This window comes from Columba livia, chromosome 7, assembly GCF_036013475.1.
Source record: "Columba livia isolate bColLiv1 breed racing homer chromosome 7, bColLiv1.pat.W.v2, whole genome shotgun sequence".
NCBI lineage: Eukaryota > Metazoa > Chordata > Aves > Columbiformes > Columbidae > Columba > Columba livia.
Genome location: NC_088608.1, coordinates 29,911,021 through 29,927,786, shown reverse-complemented (window position 1 = coordinate 29,927,786; position 16,766 = coordinate 29,911,021). Strand labels below are relative to the sequence as shown.

The window sequence follows — 16,766 nt, the reverse complement described above, 5'->3', positions numbered from 1 at the left end:
ATCTACAAATAAGGGATGCAGTCCTGGACAATGATTCAAAACACCCAGCACCTCTGGTATCATGTACCTCAGGTATCATGTAATAATTTTACTTTATGTCTATATTCTACTTTTGTCCCAAACAAACTTGCTTAGGTTTTGTTTTCCTTCTAATCTGTTGTGCAAATAAATATTCTTCGTAAGAATATCCCTATGTGCTAGGTAAGTTAAAGCAATGCATTTTTTTAATCAGTTAAATACTCAGCTGAGGTAAAATGGAAAGACATTGTCCTGTTTAAACAGGCATTAAAATGGATTTTTCTTCCTTTCTAGGTGATGTACTTCATATATATATATATACTTTTTTCTCTAAAAAGTATATTTACTCATTTTATACTAACAGCAAGAAATTAATTTATCAGTGTGAACAGAGAGATTTGAAAATAAAAAGTGACCTGAGACACTTAGAATCAGTTCGCAGCTCAGTAGTAGAAGAATCATTCTGGCATTGATGTGTGCAAATAAATTCACCTTTACTTTCACCCATATTCTCCCTTCTCTTCTGTTTCCTCTAATTCTTCTCCTTCTCTCCCTACACTGCCCAAATATGTTTATTTTTAGGTGCTTGGAGGTGGGGAGAGCAATAGAGTTGTTCTCTACCCAGTCTACTAGGTTTGATTGGGGATTTTTTGTTTTTTTCGTGAAAGCTTTCTCTGTCACTTGGCTAATCTTCTTGTTACTGTTGACATCCAAAATTGCAGACAAACCACGATGGCTCAGTGTTCATTGGCTGCATGTTCAGAACCTCATGTTTTGCAGCACTGAACTTTCAAAAAGACCTTGTAAAAAACTATTTTTTAGTAACTACTTTGATTGAACATAGAGCAGTTTGGCTGTTTGGAGGCAGGGTGGAATGGAATAATATCACTGTGTTATGGAGATAATACTGCGCTGAAATTGTGGGGCCTACCTGGAGGGAGAAGGAATTATGTCATTGCTGCACTTGTTTTTAACTGGAACCAGTGGGCTCTCTGGCCAGATCCATCCTAACTCAGTTTCCAGAATGGGTTTCAAAAGAGGAGAGCTGCCACGAAAGGAGGTATTTTAACCATGATAGATTCCAATCAAAGCTGTTACTATGTTATTCTATACTCTTTTTAGACGATGTATAAATTCTCTGCCTTATTTATAAAAGCATATATTATCAAAGCTATCCATTCAGTATTTTCAGTTACTTAATCTTCGCTTTGTTCTGACTCTGTTAGTATTTGCTTCTCCCTTCTGTTCTTATTAACTGGGCCAGGTGAACTAATGAGAAGCACCACCTTGCTGTTTCTGTTGATAAATCCGGTGTATCCAGCCAAAGGTAGCTTATCACAATATGAAGGAAAAACTCCATCAGTAAATGCGTCTAGTTGTTTGTGAACCAAACATAAAAACACGCCTTGCCACATAAAGTACTCAAAGGGAATTAATTAGTTCAGTTTTTTAGTTGAATCCAGGTTACAGGTACATTCGTTTGCTTTGAAGTTTTCCAATAAGCGGAGTCCTGAGGAGCTAACCTTCCTTCCTGTAAGTTACACATTAAAGACATTTAAAATATTAATGTAAAGCAAATATGCAAATGCACACATACAAATATACCCTGAAAAGGGATCATGCAGAATTTCTTCTTTAAAATTATCTGGATTTCATGGTTTAATTAATGCTATTGTATAGATAAATAGAGGGCGATAGAATGAAATGGCAGCAAGAATTTCTCATGAGCAGTGAGGAATGAGTTGTCATACATGACGTTTCATTCCCCAGGAGCTGAGGGTAGTAATGGACAGGCTGCTGGCTCAGACATTAATCTTCTCAGCTCTATCCATAAATGAAATGTCATGCCTAACAACTGTGCTTTTATTTGTATTTCATCTTAGCTTTCCATGATTAAAATTAATGTCTGTACATGTATATATAAAAATCAGGATAAAAAGATCTACATATTCAGATGGCCAGAGATTATACATTCACAAGGAGTGCCCAGTTTTAAAGAGCAGATAGAAAAAAAACAACCACAAGAAAAATCAGAGCACCTGTTCTTAACAAACATGACAACCTGCCAAAATTTCATCTTGAGATGCGCTTAAGACTAAGACATAGATAACCAGAAATTACTGTGCACTGGGACAGCAAATTAAACTCCAGAAGTCAGGCTACAGAATGCTGGATTTAAGACCATGAAGAGGTCGTCAATGTTTATGACATTTCATTGCTGGAAAAATATCAGCGTACTCAATATCTGTATATATTTGAATGCTGAAGATGGGTGGAAGACTAAGTCCCATCCATAGGAAAATTTATCATTATAAGGAATTGAGTATCATCCTCAGTTACAGTCTGTCCTGGCGGCCAGAAGGAAGTCTGAATGTATATATTATAAAAGAAACAGAACAGAACCCAGACATGCAGTTACTGAAATTAAAAGCTGGAATTTGGGTCTAGCTCAGTGTGGCCAGTCTGCTCGTATATTATAAAAATGAAATAAGAAAATGAAAATTCAGGGGACCGAGCTGCTTAGTACCCCGCAGTCTGCTCTTCCGCCCTGAGATAGCTTTATGGTGCCATATACAGGAGTGTGTGTTGTCACTGGGGTTAAAAAAACAGACACAAGTTACATGGTTGAGTTTTCTAATTATTTCAGGTTTGTACCAGGTCTGTTCAGAAGATACATATTGATGTTTTTCTCAGAGCACAAGCTAAATCCCTAAATTCTTGATTCATTGGTTTTAGCTTGGCATTTAAGTCTATTTGGATTTTGCTTGTTCCACCCTACTAATGAATCAAGCAGAGCATTTTCTATGTTCTTATCCTTTGAACAGCTTTGTTTGACTAAATCAGATTTTTTTTTAAATAATAAACAGGGACAGGTAAAATTCACAGTTTACTTTTTAGGTGTGTTTTATGAATTACAATATGAGACATAATAGACGTGTTAAAGCATTTTGTCTTTTGCCTCATCTAACTTCATCTTTTACCTTAAAAAGGGCAATATTTCTCATGACACATAATCTTCTATCACTTCTGGCCACACATTCAACCTATAATGTTATCTGACAGTAAATACATAGCCTCATCAAATCACTTATCTTCCCACGTTTCAGCAATAATTTTGAGGGAATCTGAATAAATTAAATCTCAAATGGTACAGCTGCTCTCCAGCAGCAGAACTAATGAATTGTCATGACGGGGAGAGAGGGAAAGGTGCCTTCCATCTGTGATCTGAGACAGCTGACAGGATGACGCCTGCTCAGGTTTAGTCACCACCGCTAATTACACGCTGAGAAATTATAGCCACTTTTAAGTTAATGGCTGGTAAACACCTACTGACAATTTATAGCAAGAAAGGACTTGCCATGCAGTTTAAGAAGTGGGTGGGAAGGGCAGTTTGTACTGCTGTGCTGACCCTCCAGCAGTGACTGTCCAACCCTAAGTGCTCTAAACTGGTGTCCCTGGTTACTTCTGAGGCTTTTAAAATGTCTTCGTATTTATAGCTTTTTAATATCTGTGATATTCTGGTTCCAAAGGCATTACAAAAACTGAGGACACTTCTGTTTTAGACTGGTTGGTTGTGGGTTTTGTTTTTTTTTTTAGTAGAGATATATTAATGCTTTAAAAGCAAGACTACTCGGTCATAAGCAAGAATTCAATTATTCTCTTCCTCTGTCAGTTCTTCTCCTCAGCTAAGTACGTAAGGTTGTAATAAAAATGTCAGTGGTGTGATGGTTATACCAACAATAAAACCATTTACTCTGTGTTTTTATCTGAAGATACTAAATCTAACACACCAGTTCTATCTCTGGAATGGATTTGAGCACTAGCTGCTCAGTCAGCAGAGTTTTAAATCAATCCTTAGTGTTCTGTAGAAGTGGGAGTACCTTGTCAGGTTTGCAAATGTTAATGGACTGTCTGGCAAGCACTGAATTAGAATTTGAAACATAAATATCACTATGCTTATCACTTTTTTTCTTAAAAGTAACTATTAATAGTACAAATTAGCAATCCAGACCAAGCGTTTCAGAATGCAGATCTCTGATACATAAACTAAAGCAAAGATGATAAGTGAGAAAGGTAGATAAACAACAAATGCAATTCACATGAGCCTTAAATATATGATACTGTACATGCTTCTGTGATGCTTTACTGCTGCTTAATCAGCCTTGGAATTTTTTTTCCAGACCTGTTGCAGTATTCATGCTTTCTGCTATGTATGAGGGATGGCAAAAACTAATATAAATGCATGTCTTAACACTCTTGGTACTGAAATGGTAACTCCTGCTTTGACGTCCACATTTTGGAAATAAAGTTAAAAAATCCAAGAACAAAAAAGAACCACACTGACATTTTCAAAGCTAAAGCAAATTCTTTATACTGATAAACTCAAGTCCATTTTTTTAATTTATCAAGATGACAACTGAGATGGAACATATTACACCTTTTAGTCTATCTATTTATCTATTTATCTATTTATCTATTTATCTATTTATTTATTTAATGTGTGTCACTTAGTTGCTAATGCTGAAAGGCTGCATAAAACAGCAGACGACCTCTTGGTAACTGTAGTGAAAACCATGATGAGAGTAATGCTGAGCAAAAAAGGTTTAGTGTCCTGATCTAGTATCTCTTAAAGGAGATACTTTTGCAAGTTGAATTCAGCAAATAGCAGATGTCAAAAAAGCCTCTTTGCAGCCTGGGAAATTAGAAAATCTGCTGTTGCTACCTAGCAATGGTTGTTAAAAAGCAAAATACTTGCTTTACATCATGAGTTCTTTTCAGAAATACAGAATGTTTTTCTTTATGGTCTCTTTGGTGGCTTGATGTCACCCAGAAATCAAAGCACAGGTTTGCTCCATAGCTTGCTTTACTGTTTTCTAAAAACTGTATCTGTGCTGACTGCATACAAGCTATTCCAAAGCGTGCGATAGAACGGAGATCTTTATCAAATAGCCTTAGTTCTGGGTCTGCTAAATCAAATAAAACAATGTTGATGAGTACAAAACCCTTCGTAGTTTTCCATTAAAGGGCGTATTCTGTATCACTATGATTGGTGGGGACATAAAAGAAAAACAAAAGAACACTCGCTAGTATTCAAATGTCCATTGTAGCAATACTTCTCAAAAATTACCACAGAAAACTCTCCAGCCACAAAACTACTTGCAGAGTATTACAGCCCTGGTTTGGCATTCCTTTTCCCTTTTGCTGAGGAATTTATTGTACTATAATCCAGAGATGATGGCCTGAAACCTGAACTCAGTCAGGAACCTCCTGCACAGTTTTATTCTCTCTAAGGACAGACTGTGACCTGACAGATGAGGCCTCTGTGGTCTCAGTGTTGTCTGTAACCAGCCTGTCACCTTGTTAAGCTGGTAAGTGGGGAATGCCATGTTCACCTTTGAAAAACTAGCGGGATGTTCCTGTTAACAAAGGAGAATTTTTTTTAAGGCAGAAAATATCTTTTAAAGAGCTAAGTAGCAACCTCGTGAGGGAAGTGTAAGTTGGGCATATGCTTTTAAACTAGGTCTTGTTTGGTGTATCTTGGAACCAAACTGCATATATATATATATATATATATATATATATATATATATAATGTCATACAAATGCCTAAAATTTTTCACAGACTTCGCAAAATTTTTTAAAAATGTAAACATTTAGGAATTTGTGAAAAATAACCTCCTGCAATGCACGTAGCAGATCTCTAGTTATTTGGTGTTGGGTGGTTTGTAAGTGTGTAGTAAACAAATAAAAGCCTTTTACCAACATTTTTAAGAACCAGTTGAAATAACTTCGGTGCATAGAATCATTTAGGCTGGAAAAGACTTTTAAGATCGAGTCCAAACATTAACCTGGCAAGTTCAGACAACTGAAAAAAAAAAAGCCTCCCGGGTGAAACCAAATCCTGCATTAGTACCTATACAATCTTTTGGCACTACCAAGTGTTTCGCTTCCATTTGTACTTATGCTCACAAACATTTGAATATTCATGTTTGTTTTTATTTGATTGTTTTCAGTCACCCAATAGCATGCTTATTTAATCTTATGCTCTGGGATAAAATCATGCTCTCGTTTTATGCTTAGAGCACACGTTCCCTGTTGCTCACTTTAAAGTGCCACTGGTGCCAAGTCTGTCTGCAATGAGGTGCATTTTTTTCCCCACAGATGATGGGCTGCTGTTGTTCCAGACATCCCTCAAATGTTCAGTGGGACGATGAGACAAACACCTGTTTGTTTTCACAGTCTGTATAATCGCTACTGCTTTTGCAGCTGGTGCACTACATAATTCTTTGAGGTATGTGCTAAATAGTCACAAATGACTTGGAGGAAATTCTGGAAAAAAATACAGAGAATAAAACTTCCAGCAGTTTCTGCTCCCATCAGATTTTAAACCTGGTTGAGCAAGAGAGAGCACAGGGAGGGGAGCGGGAAAAGGGAGGATTTAAAGATTGCAAATGTTTCTGGGCTGCTAACATGACATTTTTCAGCTACAAATAAGTCTTCTGTAATATAGAAATGATGCAGAAAATAAGCGTTGCCACTTTACTGTTTCTGGCAGGAGTTGGTGTTTCATCATTTGGACGTATCAGGTACTTTCTTTGTGACTATGGTATACTTTAAAATGACAATGTTTCAAATGATGACAAAATGACAAAGTACTGATCTGTGGTGGAAATCTAGCATGGCAAGAGAGATTCAGACAGGCAATATTGTCTTGAAAGGGAGCTGGAAGAGCACTTGGCTTTCAGTCTATCTGTTTACTGTGCTTTATCTTTGCTGATTCACTACAAGGGAACTAGGAGCTGTGAATGCTGCCTTGAAATGTCTCTAATTTGTGTGGAGGGTAGTGCCTTTGTGGTGTTCTCTCTTCCAGCATTTGGAGGACTTATTTATACAACATTGTTCATCATTCTGGAAATAGAGCTAAAGTCAAACCTAGCACATTTGCTGTCATTGGAATATTTATGTCCATCCAAATAGTAAGGAAAAAAGTTCTGCAGTTAAAACTCACTTGGTACATTTAAATGGCCACGATTCCTTTTGTGACTCTCTAATAGCAGAGGCTATCACTTGCCTTTCAAAGATAGGTGTTCTGCCAGTCTTTACCAATCCAGGACATCCCTTGATGTGCACAGTAGTTGCCATGGGACAGAACCACAGTATGTGCTGGACAGCACCGACAACTACTGGTAGGGAAGAGCCCCATGGATGGGACTGTACTGCTGCCATTCCTGTGACAGCAAGCCAGGGTGACATCTCCACACAGCTCCGTAATCCCATATGAATTTTCTCCTGAGGGACTGAGTGGGATTTTGGAGGATGGGAGTGAAGACGTTGTGTGGTCACAAAAAAGGATTTGTATTCTGTAGAAAAATAGTGTGTGTTATTAAAGTACTGGTTAAATAAAGTCTGACTAAAATACCTTCTGTTCAGTAAGGCCTAAAGTGAAATGAGACTCCTGAAGTGTACAAACACATACCAGAAAAGTTGTAGTGAATTATATTACTATTTAAGAAGCTGGAGTTATTTCTAAATGTAATATGTCTGTTTCAACTGAAATTAATCTAGACAGGCATATTGTGATACTTTTTTTTTTTTTTTTCCTGAATTTACTTTGACGGCTGTTCTCATGAGAGGCTCCAAAAGTGGGACTGATTTACAGCAAGGATGATGCTCGCAATCATCTTGTTCCCCATCTTGCCAACAGGTTTGTTTTACAAGAAAATCCTCCTTCCCTCTTCCCTTTCCTCTTGGGTTCCAGAGGAAGCGCACGTTTAGGCAAGTGGTGGGGAGCTGGGGAAAGTGTTCAAACAGCCCCTCCAGCTTTAGCTCAGCAACGAGATTCTGTACATGCCATCACTGTTAATCACTATCAGAACTGGTAATACACACGTCCAGGAGCATGTAGCTCTCTGTGGTCATTTTAGGAGTGTGAAATCTGCATCTGACTGGCTGGTCTGTACTTTTGCCTTACAGGTTTGAACTGTTCAGAGGCCACAACTGATTGTAAAATGCCATAAATGGAACGAGATCTTGAATGAAGCTACACAGTGTCCTTCAGGTAAAGAACTGTTTCTTCAGGTATGACTGCTGTAATGGCAGTTTTAGAGTGCTATGCTAACTACTGTGCATGGTGTATTTTTGGTGAGCAAATTATATGGTGCTTCAGAAACTATTTCTCTGCCCAGGGGCTGCTCTATGGCTGTGTTCAGTTCGAACTTCTCTCATTATTTTTGTGATTAAATTATGTTTCTAAACAAACAAACAATTTTGGACCCCAGATCTAAAGCTCGTACATATCTGTTTGAAACAAAGCATTGAAAGAACCTCCCTCCGTGCTGTAGGAGACTCAGATTTTCCAAGTAATATGTCAAAGTCTGTTTCCAAAGTCAGGGTGGTATGACTGGTTAGCGATGTACTTTTGAGATTTGAAGTCTGATTTCTTACTTCTACCTTCCAGGCTTTGGTTTTAATCTTCTGTGGAGATGGGCTGAACAGAATAGCTGATCTGTAATTGGGAGAGATTGCCACAATCACCTCTGTGAGAGTTACTCCTGTTCTTGGCATTATTGTAGTTATCATTTTCAGCTATAGTGCTTTTGTAAGACAAAAATAACCACGTTCCACTTACCCTTTCAGTATTATTGAACTATTTCAGTGTTGACAATTTTTTTTTTTTTTTCCCCTGTTGATCCTGGGATTTGATACAGTACAACAGAAGTTATACACAGGAGTTGGCAGCCTATTCAGATCTTGTTACATTGTCTGCTTTTTATGCCACAGTTTTCTTATACCTCTGACTGCTCCTGGAGAGGTGACCCTTCCTGTCCGCTTATTTCCTAATTCTTATGAACTGGGGAGGCAAACTGGTGTGATCAGACTTCATGTGACTGTTAAATAGAAGTTGTGCTAAGTAACAGACTAGCACTCTAGAAATTTGATTTCAGATTTTATCTTTAGCAAATATTTCTAGTGTGATCACACTTACTCCATTGATCAGTCTGTGTGTGATCTGCATCCTACCAAGTTTAATAAATACATTTCTTTGTATTCCAGTGAACTTAGGTTCCTCATCCACTAAGTGTAGCCATTGCTTTCTTGTTTCTCATGTTTCTCTGTAAAGCGGACAAAGCACAATGTACATGTAGGCGCCCAGGAAAAATGCATGGCTCTGGTGGCATAAGAGTATTGCTACTAATGATGAAAGAAAACAGCCTTTACAAGGTTATCCAAAAATTCAGAAAGCATTTGTGATGCTCTGAGAATTGATACAAAATCTGATCAGTCTTGGAGAATAAATCACCACAGAAACATGGAGTACAAGATCTCTTACCAAAATTCCCCATGGAACTGGTTTTCTGGAAGCAGACTTTAGTATTAGTAACAGGACCAGCATACTGGAAGGAAGCTTGTTATAATACATGCACCTGAAAAATAGCAGGGACAGCAGAAAGAGCAATTATTTCATTGGAGCTTACAGAGAAGGACTAAAGTATCTTCTTTCAGCACGGCAGAAGCTTGGATCGCTCTTCAGATGTGCGAGCATATGAACCTCATTTAGAAAGTAAGTTTTAATGCTAGTATTTTACATTAGATAACCTATAATAAACAAAAAGACCAATTCCATTAAGACTTTAAAATGGGAATGAATGGGATGACTAAACTCTTAAGCGTTGCTACCACCTTGGAGCTCCTTGTACTGCAAACTTCACATAGGTAACATGTAAGACCATTTGACTGTTTCATAAAGCTAAGCATAAAAGCTAGTGCTATATCAGAAAAAAAAAAAAAAAAAAGCTGTCTCTTGAGAAACTATGTGTGGTACTTTGTAAAAGTATCAGATTTATCCTAGGAATTCTCCAGGTCCATAAATTGCTTTTATTATTGTAGCTCAAGGTAAAGTGGTAAAGAAGTGATCAGTCATTTGTCATTTAGCCACATCATTTCATGGGATCAAGCCAATGTCCCAAATAAAAGGGAAAAAACTAAAACTCAAATATGAAAGTGCTGTTAATACCTAGCATTAACTGGTGAACTTGGCTTTCAGAGTTTGTGTTAACATGGGCCAGAACAACTGTAATAGCTGTAGGGAGGAGGAAAAAGTCTTCTGCTATAGCATTCACTTTGAAATTATTTTTAGGCAGAAGAAAGTGGAAGGCAGTGCACAATACAATTCCTGCTAAGGGAGGGATGGGTTTGGAAAAGGTGGTGACAGAGACTGAGAGCAACACAGCATGAGATAAACTTGAAGTGTAGTATTATAAACTGTGTATTTCTCCTGTTCCTTCAGTTTATCTGTAATACTCTCTCTCGGGGGAAAAAAAAAAATAAATCTGGTTTTGCCGTTTGTGTAGTTATCTTTGTTCAAACCATTTCTTTTCTACAGCTCTCCCTTTTCGTCTTTGATCCATGGCAATAAAGAGGCAGCACTCCTTTGCGAACTTTAATGCAGTCCTTTGGACAATGAACTCTCCGTGCAGAGGGTAGGTACAAATCCACAGCAATTGTTACAAATAGATATTTATAGTTTGTTCAGTAATGATGATGTGATAGTTCTAGCAATGGATTATTAAGATGATGGTGTTAGTCATGGCAGGTGGTGAACTGTAAGTTTTGCAACAAGTAGTAAGCCCTAAAATCTTCAAATCATATACAGCTTTATCATACTCTCCTTTATATTAGCTAATAATTTATCAATCATTTTTCTTTTTGCTTGTTCTTACTTTCTGAGATAAGCAAAAATCTTTGATGCTTCCATTTGCTTGCTCTGTGACTGGATCAAACAAACCAAAATCCACAGGGCTTTGAAACGGAAGGAGCACGGAAAGTCAGAGATCACAGTCAGACACTTGAGTGGTCTGGTTTTGATGTTGACATTTGCAAGTACAGAAGCATTAGGGAGAAGTAGCAATGGCATTTTTAACACAGTGCTGCAAAAAACTGCAATCTTCTTATTTGGCTTATGGCTATGCAATATTTCTTTTGACCCCCTCACTCTTTCACCTGTTCTGCTGCCTCTGTTGTTCTCACAGGTGCAGCCTCTGGATTGGCAGTAACCTGAACACAACTCTTGCTTTAGCTGCTATTCGAGTACATCATCTTGCAATTCATTGGGATTTTTATGTTACATTATTTGTTTATTTGAGAGCGCTTTGGCTCTTTTTTTTTAGAGGAGGTAACTTGGCCTTTTATGTACCATATCTTAATCTGCTAAAGTCCTATACAACAATAAGAAAAATACTCCTTCAACTTAGATGTAGCACTCTTTCATCCTCTAAAAATCAATTAACTGTTTGGTACGATTGCTTAGCTTTCTGTGGCACTAGTCTGCATATCACCAGGGTTTTTTTTAAGTTTTGGCATCCAGTAAAGCTAGTAAAGTATCACAAACTACCTTAGAACACTTCTTCTAAATTGTAACATACATGTGCACTCATACATTAATAAAATTGTGAGGTCTCCGAACATTTCTGCTCAGTTAGATGAAAAATGTTATTGTTTTACTAAATGTCATTATAAGATACTGTCTTGCAGTAAATTTCTTGTTATCATGAAGTGGTAATCGGTGCCAAGTAGGTTTCTTTGCTTTAAAAGGATCCATAGTCTAAGGAGACTCTTGAGTGGCAGTCTAGATATAAGACGTTATTTGAATCATGCACAGTTTATAGTTCTATCGATTTTTATAGTACTTTCCTGAGGTTCTATTCAAGTTTTAGGCTTTTTCTATAAAAGCACATGCAAGAAGAATGTTCCTGCTGCCAGCTTGTATGCCTGAAAGCTTTTTTGGTCCTACCTTTGTCAGTTTCTTTAATAACAGATATTGACTCCCTTCACAAACTTGTCTCCCAGAGAGAAGAAAAATATCACCTGCTCCAAAGAAAATATCAGTTATTATGTAATGATTAAAACAAATCAGTGTAACAGAAGACATAAGGCAACCAGATGAAAATTCTGTGGAGTAGCAGGCTATAAAAGCTACAATTTCCTAGCCGTTCTGAAAGTGGATTTTGTTTTTCATAGTGGAATTGAGTTTTAAGGAGAAACTGTAAGTGGCAAATGTATTGAATTTTAAACAGACTCCAGATCTTTTTCTACCAAATAAATACTATATTAAACAGTTCTCAGCTGAGGAATCTCCATTCTTTCAGAGGCACCGGGCACTGAAGCAAGGTGAGCTCCACATTGACAGCTTCTTGGCGATTATGAAATGGCAAGTGAAGGTACCGTGTCCTGTTCACTGCAGCCGAGCCTTTATTATCATGGGTACGTGAGAAATGCAAAATAGAGCAAGAAATCTTTTGAGACAGTGGTTTAAAAAGTGCACAGGTAGGGCCACTTTTCAGTAAGTCAGAAAAAGAAGACAGAGCAGTAGCGGATGTTGTCTTATCTTTACTGCAGAGCTCTGAATCCGGTTTCTTCTGTACTCTGGGCTCTCCCATTAAAGTGAAGCTGCCACTCGTCCTCCTCAAGAAAAAAAAACTAACGGCTTATGCGTGTGTGACCATGCCAAGATCAGGATTAGCTCTCCAGAGGCAGATTAGTGCATCAGGCAAAAATAATACTTTTAAAGGTGGAAGGCTTTAAGGTTTTCAGCTGTACATATTTATGAACTGTCTCTTCAACCTGAGGTTACCTTGTTCCCAAAGAAAAAATATCTTACCAAAAAAGCTGCATGGTGAAATTAAACTGCATGTTTTCAGCTTCTAAGATTATATTTCACCATGTGTATGAAATAAGTTTTATTGGAAAAATTCACAAGTGGGTTTTTTTAATAATAAAAAAAATAGTGATGTTATTTGAAAATGTTTGCTCTAGGTATAAAGCATAGAGGGTATGGCGGATGCACTCGACCCCCCCCAGCCAAACCAGCAGCGGTTTGGTCCAGGCTCCAGAGGAGGGAAGGGCCTGAGCCACAGCCAGGCCAAGAGCTCCTTCCAGGAGACCCACAGGTAAGCAGAATGGACACTGAACACCAGTAACTTGTGGGCGCAGGGAGTCTCGTGCATACTCTTCCTACTGTATGCAATTGAGTACAAGTCAACCACTTTATTCTATAAATACAACAGCCTGGATGAGCCCGCTTTGAGTCTACGATTTCCTATGCTTGGGCTGAGCCTCTGCACAGGTACTCAGCTTGAGCCAGACCTCCTGCTACTCTACTCCATTAAAATTTCATTTTTTTTTCCGAGAACTTTGCTTCCTGAGACTATGCTCTGCATACGGTTATCAGGTCTCTCCTGAAAGTTTGCCGCTGGAGCTTTAAACATAGACAACAGAGCAAACGGCTGTCAGGGAGGGAAGACACCTGAAAGTTTGCTTTGTGAATTGGTACAGGCTCCTGGAGAGAAGGTAAGCAGTGTTTGGCTGGGCATATTTCTCCCGTGCAGTAAATAACAGTGAACCCACCACCAAACTGTTTTAAGTCGCATTTCTCTTTAAGAAATCTTAACATTGTTCTGCAGTGAGCAGAACCCTAAATTACAGAGGGTGAGAGTCTCTTGTTTCTTGCAGCTCACACACTAATCTCCCCAGAAATACCTCTGCAATCAGCGCAGAGCCGAAGGCTTTAGGATCTGAAATCCTTTTCGCGGTGTCTGACCAGCTGACAAGTGTCCAGAGAGGTCACGTTTCCAACTCGGAGCTTCTCTGCCTTGCAAACAGAGGTAAAGATATGAAAATCCACGTTGCTTGCTCACAAGGTATGAAGCTGTTGGACATCCAGCTCCCCAGGCAGCCAGAGCTGTGCAGCCCCACCACGTGTCACAGGGTGATGGACTCAGGCTTCCCTTTTCACAGAAAGTTCTGTGTGTTCCACTGCTTTCTGGCTTAGAATTTTTGAAACAATTGCTGTCCCAAGTAGCATGGTGGGGCAAATGGAGGGAATAACGTGTTTCTCAATAGCCTGTGTTTGAATAGTTTTGTCGAATCAGTATATTCTAATGAAGAGTTTTTACTAGGAACTTTTTGGCAGGCTGTTTTACGCTGTTTTTTCTCGTTTGCAGCTGTAAACTAAAAAAACCTTAACCAAGTGGAATTCCTGCCATACAGTGTCTTCCAACTCCAACTTGAGCTGCCCCCAAGGCTGTTTAGAATGAAAAGGTCTCCAAGTGCTTTTACAGGAAACTGGTTTTCTGGCAGACTGACAGAGCTGGGAAACACCAGTGAGGTAGGAGATAATTACACCACAAAAGCATTTTCTTAACTGAAGAAGAGCCATTTCATAGCAGTGTCTGTTAAGCAACCAAACCATAGTCACTACTCTCTCCTTTAACTAGTAGTGTATGTTGTGACAATATTTTCACAGGGGTCCCATACACCTGTAACACCACTCAGGAAGCTGCAGCAGTAAATAAATTTTATGATCGTATTGCAGAATAGAAATGCAAACATCCAGAACTTTGGACTAGAAAAATTAGATTGCTACTCAGCTATCAATGCTAACCAGCTTCCATTTAGCAAAGTTTGAAATGAATATATTATTATTGTATATTGTTATTATTTTCCAAAGGGATTTAACATGTTCAAAATGACAGTTTTAAAGAAGTAATGATAGCTCTTTCTGCTTATATATTGTGAAAAGCTTAATGATGCCTCTTACTTCAGTCTCTTCTGCTGTCTGCCCCCATCTCTGCTCTCAACAGTTACAAAGGCAGAGATTTTTTTTCCTCCCTTGGTGAAACACTTACTGTCAATAGCAATTTTGAGAGGAACAAGCTATTATACAAAGGTCGGGGAATTTTGTAAAGATCGTAATTGCCTAAAGGCTTAATTAACCTTTACAAAATAGCGCTTGCTGGATTACACAGCATACGATTAAATGACCATTAACATCCAGAGCAATTAATGAAACGATCAACCTCAAAGTATCGCAAATCAGAGAGACACAACCCATAAAGTACCATGTTGAATTTGAAAAATATATGCTTTATTAACTGGAATTGTGACATAAACTATATAGAAAATACAGGTGTGTATCTTTACATAGAGGAAAACATAACCAAATACTGTTAAAGATTATTGAGGTTGGAAAAAGCACAATTATGGTTCTCTGTATTCTTAATTTAGTCCCTTCTTCGTACATCAGCATGGAAGGGTGCTCCCTGAGTGATTCCAGGCTTCATTTCCTGTACACTATTGAAATTCTCTCTGAAGGCAGAGCTGTTAACTATCTCGTGCTTCCCCTGCTCTGCAGCACTCATCACTACAGTATCAAAGTACTTCTCAAAAAGTAACTTATGCAATACTATTTTATAAGTGTAGACTTATGGTCAGATGAAATCCAGAGACAGTAACAGAATACTGTAAATTTTATCCAGTAATAATTTGGTATGTACCTTACCATGTGTTTTTGAACAACTTAATAGGTTAAATATGAATATTTAAAGATGTACATGTCTTTGCTCGCAACCTCATAGAAAGTTTAAGTAACTACCAGGCACTGGTACTTGTCGACTTTAGGTGGTGAAGTGTCTTGGTGCAACTGAGTAACTGTGCCTATTAGGAGCAAAGGGCATAAACGTATTTTCATGCTGAGAGTATGTCTGTAAGAAAAAATAATCTCACCTGTTTAATTTTTATTCAGTTGTGGTGATATGAGTAGGAGGCTTTTCTATTTATTCTTTGTTTGTTTCAATCCTTCTTTCAGGGAGCAAAGATGATGGCACCAGAGGCGATGGAAAAGGCACCACAGCATGTCAGCTGCATGACCTGGAAGCTGAGATTATGAAACCAGTGAAGGAAACCAGAGTGGGCACTCAAGAAAGCTGGCAGTGAGGCAGTAAGCACAGTACTGTGAACTTGATTAACACTGATAATTAGAGTTGTGGATTGCATTATGATAATGTAAAACGCAATGCAGCAGCATTTGCACACCTTACAGCCTTGCAAGGAACTATGTCAAATCCTAAAAGAATGTTGTAGGACACTGCATGTGAGGAACTAAGTCTGTGCTTCCTCTGCGATGCACTAGAGCCTCACACGCCAAGACACAACTATAAATACTCTATCACCCTGACAGTAGTGCCAAAACCCACATATGGATTATGAGACATTGTGAAAGAATTTAAATAATATTTAAATATGTATCAGAAAATAATAATATTTAATTAAACCTAATATGTAATAATTTATGTAATTTATTTATTATTGCATAGTTATTTAATGTATGTGATTTTTAATTATGTAATGATAATTTGTTAACATCTATATATAATTATAGGTAGTTTATATATACTTTTATAATTTGCATAACAATATGTCTATGTATTTATAAATCTTTACTATAATTTATATTTACATATCTATATTTCTATATAAGTAATATATATGGTATATAAAAGATATAAGTAATAAGTATATATAATTTATTATGTAATAAATACAATATGTAAGCAAACGTAACACTAAAAGCGTTATAAAAAGTTACAATATGAATTATGAGTAGGATATTTAAGTAGTATGAATTTGCAATGCATTTAAATTGAAACCATATGAATATGTAATGTATTTGAATGTATCTTAATATAATATAAATGCTGTGAATATTGAAATTATGTAAATATTAATGTATAGAAGTTAATTATGCGATGATGCAACTAAAGTCAAAGTAAAATGATGTAAGGATTCCATTAAAGGTGGTGTGTGTATTGAACTGATCTTTTCATGCAAGTAGTCTTGCAGTCATACTCACTCCTCTTTCTCTCTTCCTCACTTGCTCTCTTCCTCTCTCTCCCTCTCTCTCTGTCAATTCA

At 37.6% G+C, this 16,766-nt stretch overlaps 1 protein-coding gene and 1 long non-coding RNA gene across 6 annotated transcripts in view; one reads left to right on the top strand and one right to left on the bottom strand.

The window, feature by feature from the left end:
* The window catches only part of ZNF804A (zinc finger protein 804A), a 227,557-nt gene that overhangs the window by 204,162 nt on the left and 6,629 nt on the right, over positions 1-16,766 (top strand). Inside the window, exons 11-19 of one of the 5 annotated variants that reach the window (XM_065068963.1) lie at positions 6,181-6,310; positions 7,653-7,723; positions 7,993-9,580; positions 10,403-10,499; positions 12,165-12,279; positions 12,832-13,365; positions 13,528-13,679; positions 14,019-14,182; positions 15,662-16,648. The gene's annotated coding sequence lies outside the window, so the exon portion shown is untranslated. Of the gene's footprint in view, positions 1-6,180; positions 7,724-7,992; positions 9,581-10,402; positions 10,500-12,164; positions 12,280-12,831; positions 13,366-13,527; positions 13,680-14,018; positions 14,183-15,661; positions 16,649-16,766 lie in introns of those variants that run through there. The other 4 variants (XM_065068962.1, XM_065068961.1, XM_065068964.1 and 1 more) reach the window with 4 other exon arrangements.
* The window catches only part of LOC110358249 (uncharacterized), a 37,220-nt gene continuing 36,104 nt past the window's right edge, over positions 15,651-16,766 (bottom strand). The window contains exon 7 of the long non-coding RNA XR_002412510.2: positions 15,651-15,730. This is a non-coding gene — a long non-coding RNA (uncharacterized LOC110358249). The remainder of the gene's footprint in view (positions 15,731-16,766) is intronic.